This window comes from Triticum aestivum, chromosome 2A (genome assembly GCF_018294505.1).
Source record: "Triticum aestivum cultivar Chinese Spring chromosome 2A, IWGSC CS RefSeq v2.1, whole genome shotgun sequence".
Taxonomy (NCBI): domain Eukaryota; kingdom Viridiplantae; phylum Streptophyta; class Magnoliopsida; order Poales; family Poaceae; genus Triticum; species Triticum aestivum.
Genome location: NC_057797.1, coordinates 319,119,694 through 319,134,147, shown reverse-complemented (window position 1 = coordinate 319,134,147; position 14,454 = coordinate 319,119,694).

Genomic DNA, 14,454 nt, shown 5'->3' with positions numbered 1-14,454 from the left:
GTTAGCTTGTGTAATATCTCTAGATTCTCCCACAGTTATGCTAGCAAGAAAATCTCTAAATTTAGATTTGCGAGGATCCCTTATACTACCCCATTGTGGAAGTTTGCATTCAGTGGTAAAATCCTCTAAGTCCATAGTGTAAGATTTATCATAAAGATCAAACATGACAGTTGGAGAATTACGTGAAGTTGAAAATTCAAACCTCCTCACAAAGGTACTGGTGAGGTTGTGATACTGGCTGCACTTCTCTTCCTCGAAGCTCACAAGATCAGCGTTACGCAAATATGCGTTGAATTCTTCCTTAATTCCCGCTCGATCCATAAAGTTCTCAGAAGGCCATTCACAAGGACGCACTGGAGCGTCTCTTGGTGGCTCTTCATCAGCATCACGCATTGCAAGCCTGGGTCCTTGCTTCCTTGAAGAACCACCTTGGAACATTTTCCTAAGCATTTTTCTTTATCTGAAAAATTCTGAAAATTCTTAGTAACTTCAAAATAAAAGTAAACCAAACTCAATAATATTGATAGCAACTACTCCTACAAGTGCCTAGGGCCTATATCATGCATCAAAACTACTTTAGACCATATAAATTAGACATGCAAGCTCAAGAACAGGGTCACCTAAGCAGCAAAAATTTGCAATGAATAAAGCACTAGAACAAAAACTAATTGGACCAATGGAGGAGTGACATACCAAGGAACAATCTCCCCAAGCAGTTTTGTGAGAGGTGCTTTGAGCAAGGAGATCGAAAGTGGCAGCAGAGTGAGTTAGAACTCGTGCTTGAGCTGGATATTCGTGTTTGGGGGAGGAAGAAGAAGTGTATGTGTGAAAGGATAAGTGGAGGAGGGCCACCGTGGGCCCACGAGGCAGGGGGCATGCTCAGGGGGGTAGGGCGCGCCCTCCACCCTCGTGGGCAGGTGGTTGACCCCCTGCTGTGTTCTTAGTGCCAAATATTCTCAAATATTCTAGAAAAAAATCATATTTAAATTTCAGGGCATTTGGAGAACTTTTATTTTCGAGGTATTTTTATATTGCACGAATAATCAGATAACAAACAGAAAAATATTTATTTTTATTTTATTTAATATAAACAACAGAAAGTAAAAGTGGGGTACAGAAGGTTGTGCCTTCTAGTTTCATCCATCTCATGATCATCAAAAGGAATCCACTAAGAAGGTTGATCAAGTCTTGTTAACGAACTCATTCCGAATAACATGGAACCAGAGAAATTTTGAATAACACTATGTTACTTCAATGGGGATATGCACATCCCCAATAATAAGAATATCATATTTCTTCTTGACAGTAGGAAGAGGAAATTCAAAACCTCCAAATATAATCGATGGAATTTTTCCAATAGAGTTGAGACTATGTACTTGAGGTTGATTCCTCGGAAAGTGTACCGTGTGCTCATTACCATTAACATGAAAAGTGACATTTCCTTTAGTGCAATCAATAACAGCCCCTGCAGTATTCAAAAAGGGTCTTCCAAGAATAATAGACATACTATCGTCCTCGGGAATATCAAGAATAACAAAGTCTGTTAAAATAGTAATGTTTGCAACTACAGCAGGCACATCCTCACAAATACCGACAGGTATAGCAGTTGATTTATCAGCCATTTGCAAAGATATTTCAGTAGGTGTCAACTTATTCAAATCAAGTCTATGATATAAAGAGAGAGGCATAACACTAACACCGGCTCCAAGATCACATAAAGCAGTTTTAACATAGTTTCTTTTAATGGAGCATGGTATAGTGGGTACTCTGGATCTCCAAGTTTCTTTGGTATTCCACCCTTAAAAGTATAATTAGCAAGCATGGTGGAAATTTCAGCTTCCGGTATCTTTCTTTTATTTGTAATAATATCTTTCATGTACTTAGCATAAGGATTTGTTTTGAGTATATAAGTTAATCGCATACGCAAAAAGATAGGTCTAATCATTTCAGCAAAGCGCTCAAAATCCTCATCATCCTTTTTCTTGGATGGTTTGGGAGGAAAAGGCATGGGTTTCTGAACCCATGGTTCTCTTTCTTTACCATGTTTCCTAGCAACAAAGTCTTTTTTATCATAATGTTGATTCTTTGATTGTGGGTTATCAAGATCAACAGCAGGTTCAATTTCTATGTCATTATTATTACTAGGTTGAGCATCATTATGAACATTATCATTAACATTATCACTAGTTTCAGGTTCATTACCAGATTGAGTTTCAGCATCAGAAATAGAAATATCATTTGGATTCTCAGGTGTTTCAACAATAGGTTCACTAGAAGCATGCAAGGTCCTATCATTTTTCTTTTTCTTCTTTTTAGAAGAACTAGGTACATCTATATTATTTCTCTAAGAATCTTGCTCAATTCTCTTAGGACGGCCTTCAGGATACAAAGGTTCCTGAGTCATTCTACCAGTTCTAGTAGCCACTCTAACAACATTATCATTATCTTTACTATTCAATTAATTGAGCAAATCATTTTGAGCTTTAAGTACTTGTTCTACTTGAGTGGTAACCATAGAAGCATGTTTACTAATAAGTTTAAGTTCACTTTTAACATTAGCCATATAATCACCCAAGTGTTCAAGCATATTTGAATTGTATTTCAATTGTCTACCAAAATAAGCATTAAATTCTTCTTGCTTAGCCATAAATTTATCAAACTCATCTAAGCATGGTCTAGCAAACTTAGTAAATGGGATTTCAGCTTTATCATATCTATAGAGAGAATTTACCTTTACTACCTGTGTCGGATTATCAAGACCATGAGGTTCTTCAATAGGTAATGGATTAAGATTATATGTTTCTTCAACACGCGGTAAATTAAGACCATGTACTTCTTCAATAGGAGGTAAATTCTTAACATCTTCAGCTTTAATACCTTTTTCTTTCATAGATTTCTTTGCCTCTTGCATATCTTCAGGACTGAGAAATAGAATACCCCTCTTCTTCGGAGTTGGTTTAGGGATAGTCTCAGGAATTGGCTCCGGAGGTGTCCAATTATTTTCATTTGTCAACATATTATTCAATAGAATTTCAGCTTCATCTGGTGTTCTTTCCCTGAAAACAGAACCAACACAACTATCCAGGTAATCTCTGGAGGCATCGGTTAGTCCATTATAAAAGATATCAAGTATTTCATTTTTCTTAAGAGGATGATCATGCAAAGCATTAAGTAATTGGAGAAGCCCCCCCCCCCAAGCTTGTGGGAGACTCTCTTCTTCAATTTGCACAAAATTATATATACCCCTTAAAGCAGCTTGTTTCTTATGAGTAGGGAAATATTTAGTAGAGAAGTAATAAATCATATCCTGGGGACTACGCACACAACCAGGATCAAGAGAATTAAACCATATCTTAGCATCACCCTTTAATGAGAACGGAAACATTTTAAGGATGTAAAAGTAGCGAGTTCTCTCATCTTTAGTGAACAGGGTGGCTATATCATTCAATTTTGTGAGATGTGCCACAACAGTTTCAGATTCATAACCATGAAAAGGATCAGATTCAACCAAAGTAATTATATTAGGATCAACAGAGAATTCATAATCCTTATCAGTAACAAAGATAGGTGAAGTAGCAAAAGCAGGGTCGGGTTTCATTCTAGCATTTAGAGATTGCTTACTCCATTTAGCTAATAACCTTTTGAGTTCATTTCTATTTTGACAAGCTAAAATAGCTAAATAAGCTTCTTGATCAAAAACATAACCCTTAGGAATAACAAGTGATTCTTCATCATCACTTTCATCAGTATCATCAGATTCAATATTTTCAATTTCTCTAGCCCTAGCAAGTTGTTCATCAAGAAAATCACTAAGTGGCATAGTAGTATCAGGCATAGAGGTAGTTTCACCATAAGTATCATGCATAGCAGAAGTGGCATCATCAATAACATGTGACATATCAGAACGAATAGCAGAAGCAGGTGTAGGTGTCGCAAACTTACTCATAACAGAAGGTGAATCAAGTGCAGAGCTAGATGGCAGTTCCTTACCTCCCCTCGTAGTTGAGAGATAGATCTTGGTTTTTGGATCTCTCAAGTTCTTCATAATGATAAGCAGATATAAATCCCAAGTGACTCGAGCTATGCTCCCTGGCAACGGTGCTAGAAAATAGTCTTGATAACCCACAAGTATAGGGGATCACAACAGTTTTCGAGGGTAAAGTATTCAACCTAAATTTTTTGATTCGACACAAGGGGAGCCAAAGAATACTCTCAAGTATTAGCTGCTGAGTTGTCAATTCAACCACACATGGAAAATTAATATCTACAGCAAAGTGTTTAGTAGCAAGGTAATATGATAATAGTGATAACGGTAACAAAAGGTAATGGTAGTAAAACAATGTTTTTGGTATTTTATAGTGATGATAGCAATAGCAACGGGAAAGTAAATAAGCGAAGAACAATATATGGAAAGCTTGTAGGCAACGGATCAATGATGGAGAATTATGCCGGATGCGGTTCATCATGTCACAGTCATAACCTAGGGTGACACAGAACTAGCTCCAGTTCATCAATGTAATGTAGGCATGTATTCTGAATATAGTCATACGTGCTTATGGAAAAGAACTTGCATGACATCTTTTGTCCTACCCTCCCATGGCAGCGGGGTCGTTATGGAAACTAAGGGATATTAAGGCCTCCTTTTAATAGAGAACCGGAACAAAGCATTAACACATAGTGAATACATGAACTCCTCAAACTACGGTCATCACCGGTAAGTATCTCGATTATTGTCACTTCGGGGTTAACGGATCATAACACATAATGGGTGACTATAGACTTGCAAGATAGGATCAAGAACACTCATATATTGATGAAAACATAATAAGTTCAGATCTGAAATCATGGCACTCGGGCCCTAGTGAGAAGCATTAAGAATAGCAAAGTCATAGCAACATCAATCTCAGAACATAGTGGACACTAGGGATCAAACCCTAACAAAACTAACTCGATTACATGAGAGATCACATCCAACCCATCACCGTCCAGCAAGCCTACGATGGAATTACTCACGCACGACGGTGAGCATCATGAAATTGGTGATGGAGGATGGTTGATGATGATGATGGCGACAGATTCCCCTCTCTGGAGCCCCGAACGGACTCCAGATCAGCCCTCCCAAGAGGTTTTAGGGCTTCGCGGCGGCTCCGTATCGTAAAACGCGATGATTTCTTCTCTCTTATTTTTTTCTCCCCGAAACTCGATAGATGGAGGTGGAGTTGGAGTCGGAGAGGCAACAGGGGGCCCACGAGGTAGGGGGGCATGCCCTAGGGGGGCAGGCGCGCCCCCACCCTCGTGGAGAAGTGGTGGGGCCCCTGGCCTTCATCTTTTGCAGGTATTTTTCTTATTTTCTGAAAATTGGCTCCGTGAAGTTGCAGGTCATTCCGGGAACGTTTGCTCCTGCACATAAATAACACCATGGTAATTCTGCTGAAAACAACGTCAGTCCGGGTTAGTTCCATTCAAATCATGCAAGTTAGAGTCCAAAACAAGGGCAAAAGTGTTTGGAAAAGTAGATACGTTGGAGACGTATCAGCAGTTCCCCCGAGACAGTGAGCAACATATGCCACTTTCTCACGGTCCTCAGTGCAGACGACTAGTTCCAGCAGATCCTCAATGGTGCGGACCCAGTCGTCTGCATCCAGGGGTTCAGCACTCTCGATGAAGGTGGGTGGTGCATGCTTCTTGAACTCCGCCAACATGGAACGTCCATTGCCGTTCCCCGCCGGCTGGCGGTTGACAGCTTGAGCAATCATCTGGAGGGCTGCAGTGTTGGCTTGGCGTTCCTCTCGAAAGGCTTGGAGAAGCTGAGCCATGTCCATGTTTGGAGGTGGTGGCGGTGGCGGAGCTTGTCCTTGGGTTTGGTCCTGACTGGCTCCTGCTCCAGCTTCTTGCTGCTGGGTAGAGGTACCAGTACGTGTTACAACATGTATCCTGTTGGAGCGGTCAAGGTCTCATGATTGGGAAAGATGAGGGGAAGCAATATAGATGGGATGCCTAGGAAGGGGGTCGATATGACACTAATTGTTTTCATGCAAGGGCCAAAAGGCCAAACACATTCATTAAAATCCAAATGGTGATGTAGTCGCTTACAAGTTCCTAAAGGAAAGTACGACGTTCATCAAACACATCAAAAGCAAACACAACACTACATGGTTTCATCTAAACCATTACAAGGACTCGACTTCACATAGGGGGTACACGGCCTATCCTACTGTAGGGTTTACGAACTGGCATATCCGAGTTGCAAATGATGCCTAAGTGGTGGAATGCTCGGTCGCGTAGTCTGGCTCTTCTGGGTCCTCCTCCTCGTCATCAGTAGCATGACTTCCTTCATTGCTCGAAGGAGTGGGGGGTGGAGGAGCTCAACACGGTGTTTCTTTGCCGGTGGTGTGAAGAGCTTGCGGTAATCCCTTGCGCTCATGCGGTGCTGATGTGGTGGTTCTCCATCCTTTGGGGGTCTTCCGCCTCGGTATGCGACTACGGGTTGTCCATGGGGAGCACCTTCTTTCTTGATCCTATCCGCCTTCCCTTGTGCTTGGCAAAGAAGTTCCTTGGTCTCATGAAGTTCCTTTCTGCGCTCCATTAATTCCGAGGCCAAGTGTTGTGCCAAACTATCGGCACAAAGGCTGAAGTAGGTCTGGAATCGGAATGGAAGACCTTCCTCCAATGGTGGAGCTGGTGCGCTGCTCTCATCCTCACCCTCCTTCCGATAAGGCAAGAAGCGGGTTGCCAACTCGTCCGCCATCTCGGGAAGAAGGTCTCGGAGGTGGGTGAGTGCCTTGAGGGTTGCCATCTCGACGACAAGAACCAGTGTTGCCATCTAGGGTCCCTCGAAGAACCATCTTGTTGGAGAGTCATTAGCCTTCACGATCACTTCCACATGATACTCCGTTTCGGTGTCATTGACCCAATGCTCATGGTAGGTGAAAATGGGGGCTCGGTGAAAATGGCACTTCTTGAGGCTATCCTCGAGAAGCACGAGAAATCCGGTGGTCAGGAAGTCTTTGGGTACGATAGCCATCTACAAAGGTTGAATGGGAGAGGTCAATTTGGAAATATATCCTGGGTTTGGTAAGCTTAGAAAAGAAGAGGAGTATAGAGGGTTTTGCAAAACGGGTTTTATCCTAACTAACGGCCATGCTAACTAAGGCTTCCTATAGTCAGGATGGCTCTGATACCAGCTCTGTGGGGACCCCGACTCATGAGTCATGATCACTGAATGCACGTGTACAGTGATCCCAGAGATTAATGCTCACTGAACACACAGAAGTTGAATAACAAGAGTTTTACATCCATACATACCGTCTTACACAAATTATGACCATTATGGTCAAGTCTTACATAGATAAAGCCACAAGGGTTGAATACCAAATAAACTTAAGCAGTGGAAATCTTCGTCGATAATTAGAACCCATGCCATCTGCCTTAACCCTACATGCATTCTGACTGGGAAACGTCCTAGTTCGCATGTTCGTCTCCAAAGAACTCTTCTTTGAACTCCTGTTCTTCCATGCCTGGCCAATTAAATAACCAGTGGCAAGCCAATGAGTACTTTGAATGTACTCGCAAGCAACCCATGATTGGAACAAGGCACAATAATGCAATGATATAGCACCAAGTAGGTAGTTTGTAGAAAGCTAGTTTTGAGTGCAATGAAATGATCTATCAACATGTAAAGTATGCATCATGAGAGTACAGATATCCGTATGAACAAGTTACAGATATCAACATGAACAGAGTTGGACACCATTCCAACTTGATCATTGCATCAACACACACACACACACACACGGTTTGTAAAACTCTAGACACTTTTTAAGCAGCACCGCCCAACTGTCCTTGACCGTGGACACGACTATTCGAATAGTTTTACACCCTGCAGAGGTTGCACACTTTACCCACAAGATCCGGGGAACTTCCATGTCATCCATGACCCGCGGTACCTCAAGTACCCGGGATAAGCACCCGATCACTATCTTTCCCTAGTCGACACTAACATAGAGTCCACTCGATTGGCAGTAATCCCCGTGCCCAACATTTCACATCTTAAAATTGTGGAGCCTCGCTCCCATATTCATAACATACCACTGGCACGGGGTACCAACGGTGTGTCCGGTGCCCTATAAAAATAGTCATGGCCGCCCTACCTGGCACGACTATGTCCTGAGAGAGCGCAACAACGACTCTCCCGTCACTAGTAATGTGGGCTCCAAGCTAGTATCGGCCTAGGTAATCAATAATGCCCTTTCCCATATAAGGGTAGAGTGGTTGCGCATGTAAGGTTGGTACAGTCGACAAATCTTAAATCTAATCCGTTTTCGAAAACACTCCCACACAACTTGCTCCGGTACACCACTTCTTTATCAAGTGGTAACCTAGCTCACCATCTCCCTCGGGCATTAGTGGCACCCGACGGGGTTTTTGAAAGTCTTTGAAAACAACTTGGTTTCCTTCACCATGCATATACCCATCCCATTTGCGTAGCAGCTACTTAGCACCCTAAGTACACCCACTCGCATAACCCTCATAGAAAGATAGGGTCATGCATCATGCAAGTGTCAACGAGAAAAGCACGGAGGCAAACCACCTCAAGCGGTCACCACATTATTATGACTTTGATGCAAGCAATAAAAGTGCCATATGACATGCACAAAAAGGGTTTCTTAGACATGGTCAAAGGGCTGCTTGCCTGGCTCAGCAAAGTCTTCTGGGTCTTCAAAGTCTTCTGGTCCAACTCCTTCGTCAACAACGCAATCTATCGTCGCAAAATAATAACGAGAAAAATAAGGCAATAATAAAATAGAAAGCAAAGTGCTCAGAAAAATATCAACTCATTTTTGTTAAATACTAGGGTGAAAAATAAGAAGGGGAAAATTATTAGTTTCAAGTTTGGAGTTGTGGAAACAGTGCTAAGGATTTACAAAGGTATATTTAAATGCTAAAAGTCACATTTAAATATTTATAGTGAAGAAAAGATTGTTGGATTTGAATGAAAGTTGCCCCATTAAATAGGTTGTAATATTTCAGGAATTTAGGAGTTGGAATTAATTTATTTGGACAAATATTCATCTCTGTGGAATTTTGGGGAATTTACCAGAAAAGAAAAAGGAAAAAGGGGCACTGTGCCTGCTGGGCCAGAAAGCCACATGGAAGTGGCCCAGCCAGCGTGGCGGCCCAGCCGAACCGACGCACGCGCGCGCTAGGTTTTTAAACCTGACGGGGGGGACCAGCGTCAGTGAGAGAGGGCACGGGAGAGGGAGAGGATAGAGAGGCTGACGAGCGGGGGCTCTTGTCAGGGTCGTCGTCAACCCTCGTCCGACGGCGGCAAGGCTTACCGGTGACGATGCAGGGCACGCCGAGCTTGGGCAAGGGCGGGGACGGACTCAGCGTGATGTCGCCGTTTGGGTGGAGGTGTAACCGGTCGTCGGGGTGGCCTGGTTCGCCGGCAACAAGGTCACGCAGCGGAGGGCTTAGGGCGGCAGCGGTTCCAGCCGTTTCTAGCAGCTACAGAGAGGGGAAACAAGGGGGAAAGGATCAGCGAGCTACAGCGGTTCCAGATTGAGAGGAAGGAGAGGCGGGGACGGCCTATACCTCACGAACTCTAGTGAGCCGAAGCGGTGGAGCTCGAGCTCGAGCTCGGGCGGCTCTGGAAAGGAACTGGGGGTGCAAGGGGATGATTAGGGGAGTGAGAGAGCGAGTGGTGAGGAGAGGGGGGCTCAGGGAGGCCCTTAAATAGGCGGGTGATGGTCCACCGAGGACCCATGCGCCAGCGAGCCTGTTGCGGTTGCTACGGGTCACAGGGGCTCGCAATGAGGTGTCTGGGGTACTCGTGGGGTTGGTTTAGGGCGAGAGGAGTGAAGAGAGAGGGAGCAGGGGGTCAGAGGTGCCGCACGTGTGAGCACGCTCACTGGTGCGCTTGGGCAGTCGTCGCGCGTGTGAGCTGGGGTGAGAGGAGGGAGAAGGAGGAGGGGGGCCAGGCTGTGGCGTGACGCAGACGTCGAGGAGCATCGTCGGGCGTGAGGGGGAGAGCCGAGGTGGCCGGAAGCACTCGGCCATGGGCGGCTATAGTGCCAGAGCGCATTGTAGCGCGCTCCAGAGCGTGCAAATGGCTGGCACGACAATTTTTTAGGCCAGGTGGGGGCGGCCAAATATGTCTGGTGGCTCTAGGGTGTAGTAAATAAAGGGGGAGGGGCTTTGGATGCCCTGGGTGGCCACTAGAGTGAGGAGGGAGGTTGAGGGAGAGAGAGAAGCTGCTATACAGGGAGGTAAATGGGGGTGTTTCACCCCTCAATCATTGAGCAATGGCCAGGGGAAAGTTACTGGAGGTAGAAGAGGGTCAGGAGCAGCTGTGATACAAAGTTGAGCCAATGGAGATTAGTGGAAGATGTCAAAATGACATTTTGGTAAATTGTAGAAGGTGTTTGATACTGGTTTGGGCAAGTAGATGATATCCATTTGTCATGAGACTCCACACGGTGAAATGGCACATATAATTAGGGCCTTCCACCAATTTTGAGCTCATTTGGGCAAAGTTGCCAATGCAACTATTGTAAACCCTAGAAATTAGCAGAAATGAACTTGTGTAGATCTAGCTGAGAAAATCACTTCCCCTTGATGCACCACTTGGTGTGGTAGCCTCATTTGGTCATGTGAACATGCTCACGAAAGTTGGGGTCAAAGAGAGAAAGTTGGTAGTACAAAGTTGTTCAAATTTGATTTTGGACAGAGAGGGTTTTGGGTACCAAAATGACCTTAATTGAGACCAGGCTTTGCAAGGTGATCACAATATGCATTTGTGACTTGCTAGATTTTCCTTGGATTTTTATGAAAATATTTCCTGTAGAAATATTTCAAATCCTTGAAATGGGTAGAAATGGTTTTGGGAGCTTTTGTCCAATAGTTTGAACATTACCATGTGTTGAAACTCTTATATATGGAAAATATATGTCCACTGAGTTTCCCTGATTTTTCTCAAATATTTTTGAAGCTTTTAAATAATTTTAACCTATTAAAGACCATTTTCGGCCTAAATAAAAAGCCTTTAAATAAAATAGGGAAATTACTTCTTAAATTATATTTTTGTGGTTTATGGGAGTCCTATATCTAATAGGTTTCAATTATACTCTTTGAAATATTTTTCATACCCAAATCAAGTACTTGTAGTGCAAACCTCAATTCAGGGGGTTTTGGAAAACAATTTTTTGAAAATACTATTTGGCCAAATTATTTTTGTAAGAAAATACTATATTGAACTATACACATGGCATGATCATTGGGCAGAAGTTTGGGGTAGGGAGATGAAGTATATAAGGTGGAGTAGTTGACTTTAGAGAGCACATGAAAAACCACACAGAGAAAACCAACTCCAAAATAAAAGCCAAATAATTCAAAAGTTTTTGTTGGTCCAAATTTTCATGCTTTATTAATGCAAATGACATATTACAAAATGCAGGGCGTGACACACTGCACTGCGACCGAGACCCAAGGCATGTGCGCTCACCGTGTTGCGGTGATCCTAGTGAGGTGCCGGATCTGGACTCCCTCCGGCCCGGGAGTGCGGCGTTTGAGGGCACTCACCACACAACCGCCTCCTAGTGGTCGACCGCACAGCTGCGTGAGGAACCTCTCTGTGCCGCCCCCTCCTTCCTCAGTGGAACATGGCAGAGGAAGCGATTCTAGACATGGTGGGGGATTGGTCTTCGGCGGCCACCTCGAGCACCTTCCGTCATGGCCGCGCGACCTCAGATCCGGGAGCCGCTTCCTTGATGAGCATGTGCGCGTCGCGGACATGGAGCTTCGCCCCTAACCTTGATGATATGCAAACGGATCCAACAATGGGGAGAAGGGTGGGAGCGGTGGAGGCGGCTGAGTGGGAGGGAGGCAGGGCGGCGGCGGCAGTGGAGCAAGAGATGGGGACAGCGGCGCATCGGGAGGAGAGGGAAAGAGAGCGGTCGCACGAGAGGGGTGGATCGAGAGGAGGGTTTTTTCATGCGAGGGAGGCTAGGGCGTCGTCCGATTTTTTGTTCGTGCAAAGAGAATCGCTAGTCATCGTTGTCCGTTTTTTACCGCAGATCGGATCGGATCGGGGGAGGCCGGCGAGGACGAAAAAAATCCAGGAAAGGTGGGATGAAAAATAACCGTGAAATGGAGACTACCAACTAAGACATCTCTACTCCTAATACAGCAGTTGGTAGTCTCCGTTCCGGGTTTTTTTTCATCCCATCCCACTTTCGCTGGTTTTTTTGTAGGTTTTTTTTCGTATATTTTTTTCCTCCCCTCCCCCACTTCATCGGTTTATTTTTGCGTCACCCTCTAACACAATTCATACGGTGTCGTCTCAACGGATTTAGACGGTGCCCTATTTAAAGTGAATGTAGCTGTCTCTAGAGCGTATCCCCAAAATGATAGCGGTAAATCGGTAAGAGACATCATAGACCGCACCATATCCAATAGAGTGCGATTACGACGTTCGGACACACCGTTACGCTGAGGTGTTCCAGGCGGTGTGAGTTGTGAAACGATTCCACATTTCTTTAAGTGTGTACCAAATTCGTGACTTAAGTATTCGCCTCCACGATCTGATCGTAGGAATTTTATCTTTCGGTCACGTTGATTCTCTACCTCATTCTGAAATTCCTTGAACTTTTCAAAGGTCTCAGACTTGTGTTTCATTAAGTAGACATACCCATATCTACTCAAGTCATCAGTGAGAGTGAGAACATAACGATATCCTCCGCGAGCCTCAACACTCATTGGACCGCACACATCGGTATGTATGATTTCCAACAAGTTGGTTGCTCGCTCCATTGTTCCGGAGAACGGAGTCTTGGTCATCTTGCCCATGAGGCATGGTTCGCATGTGTCAAATGATTCATAATCGAGAGACTCTAAAAGTCCATCAGCATGGAGCTTCTTCATGCGCTTGACACCAATGTGACCAAGGCGGCAGTGCCACAAGTATGTGGGACTATCGTTATCAACTTTACATCTTTTGGTATTCACGCTATGAATATGTGTAGTATTACGCTTGAGATTCATTAAGAATAAACCATTGACCATCGGAGCATGACCATAAAACATATCTCTCATATAAATCGAACAACCATTATTCTCAGACTTAAATGAGTAGCCATCTCGTATTAAACGAGATCCAGATACAATGTTCATGCTCAAACTTGGCACTAAATAACAATTATTAAGGTTCAAAACTAATCCCGTGGGTAAATGTAGAGGTAGCGTGCCGACGGCGATCACATCGACCTTGGAACCGTTCCCGACACGCATCATCACCTCGTCCTTCGCCAGTCTCCGCTTATTCCGCAGCCCCTGCTGTGAGTTACAAATATGAGCAACGGCACCGGTATCAAATACCCAGGAGTTACTACAAGTACTGGTAAGGTACACGTCAATTACATGTATATCGAATATACCTTTAGTGTTGCCGGCCTTCTTATCCGCTAAGTATTTGGGGCAGTTCCGCTTCCAATGACCCTTCCCCTTGCAATAAAAGCACTCAGTCTCAGGCTTGGGTCCATTCTTTGACTTCTTCCTGGCAACTGGCTTACCAGGCGCGGCAACCTCTTTGCCGTCCTTCTTGAAGTTCTTCTTACCCTTGCCCTTCTTGAACTTAGTGGTCTTATTGACCATCAACACTTGATGTTCTTTCTTGATTTCAACCTCTGCTGACTTCAGCATAGAAAATACTTCAGGAATGGTCTTTACCATCCCCTGCATATTGTAGTTCATCACAAAGCTCTTGTAGCTTGGTGGGAGCGACTGAAGGATTCTGTCAATGACTGCCTCATCAGGGAGGTTAATATTCAGCTGGGTCATACGGTTGTGCAACCCAGACATCTTGAGTATGTGTTCACTGACAGAACTATTTTCCTCCATCTTATAACTATAGAACTTGTCGGAGATGTCATATCTCTCGACCCGGGCGTGAGCTTGGAAAACTAGTTTCAGCTCCTCGAACATCTCATATGCTCCGTGATGCTCAAAACGCTTTTGGAGCCCCGGTTCTAAGCTGTAAAGCATGCCGCACTGAACGAGGGAGTAATCATCAGCACGAGACTGCCAAGCATTCATAATGTCTTGGTTCTCTGGGACGGGAGTGTCACCTAGCGGTCCTTCTAGGACAAATTGTTTCCTGGCAGCTATGAGGATGATCCTCAGTTTCCGGACCCAGTCCGTATAGTTGCTGCCATCATCTTTCAGCTTGGTTTTCTCTAGGAACGCGTTGAAGTTCAAGTTGACATGAGCGTTGGCCATTTGATCTACAAGACATATTTGCAAAAGGTTTTAGACTAAGTTCATGATAATTAAGTTCATCTAATCAAATTATTGAATGAACTCCCACTCAGATTAGACATCTCTCTAGTCATCTAAGTGTTACACAATCCGAGTCGACTAGGCCGTGTCCGATCATCACGTGAGACGGACTAGTCATCG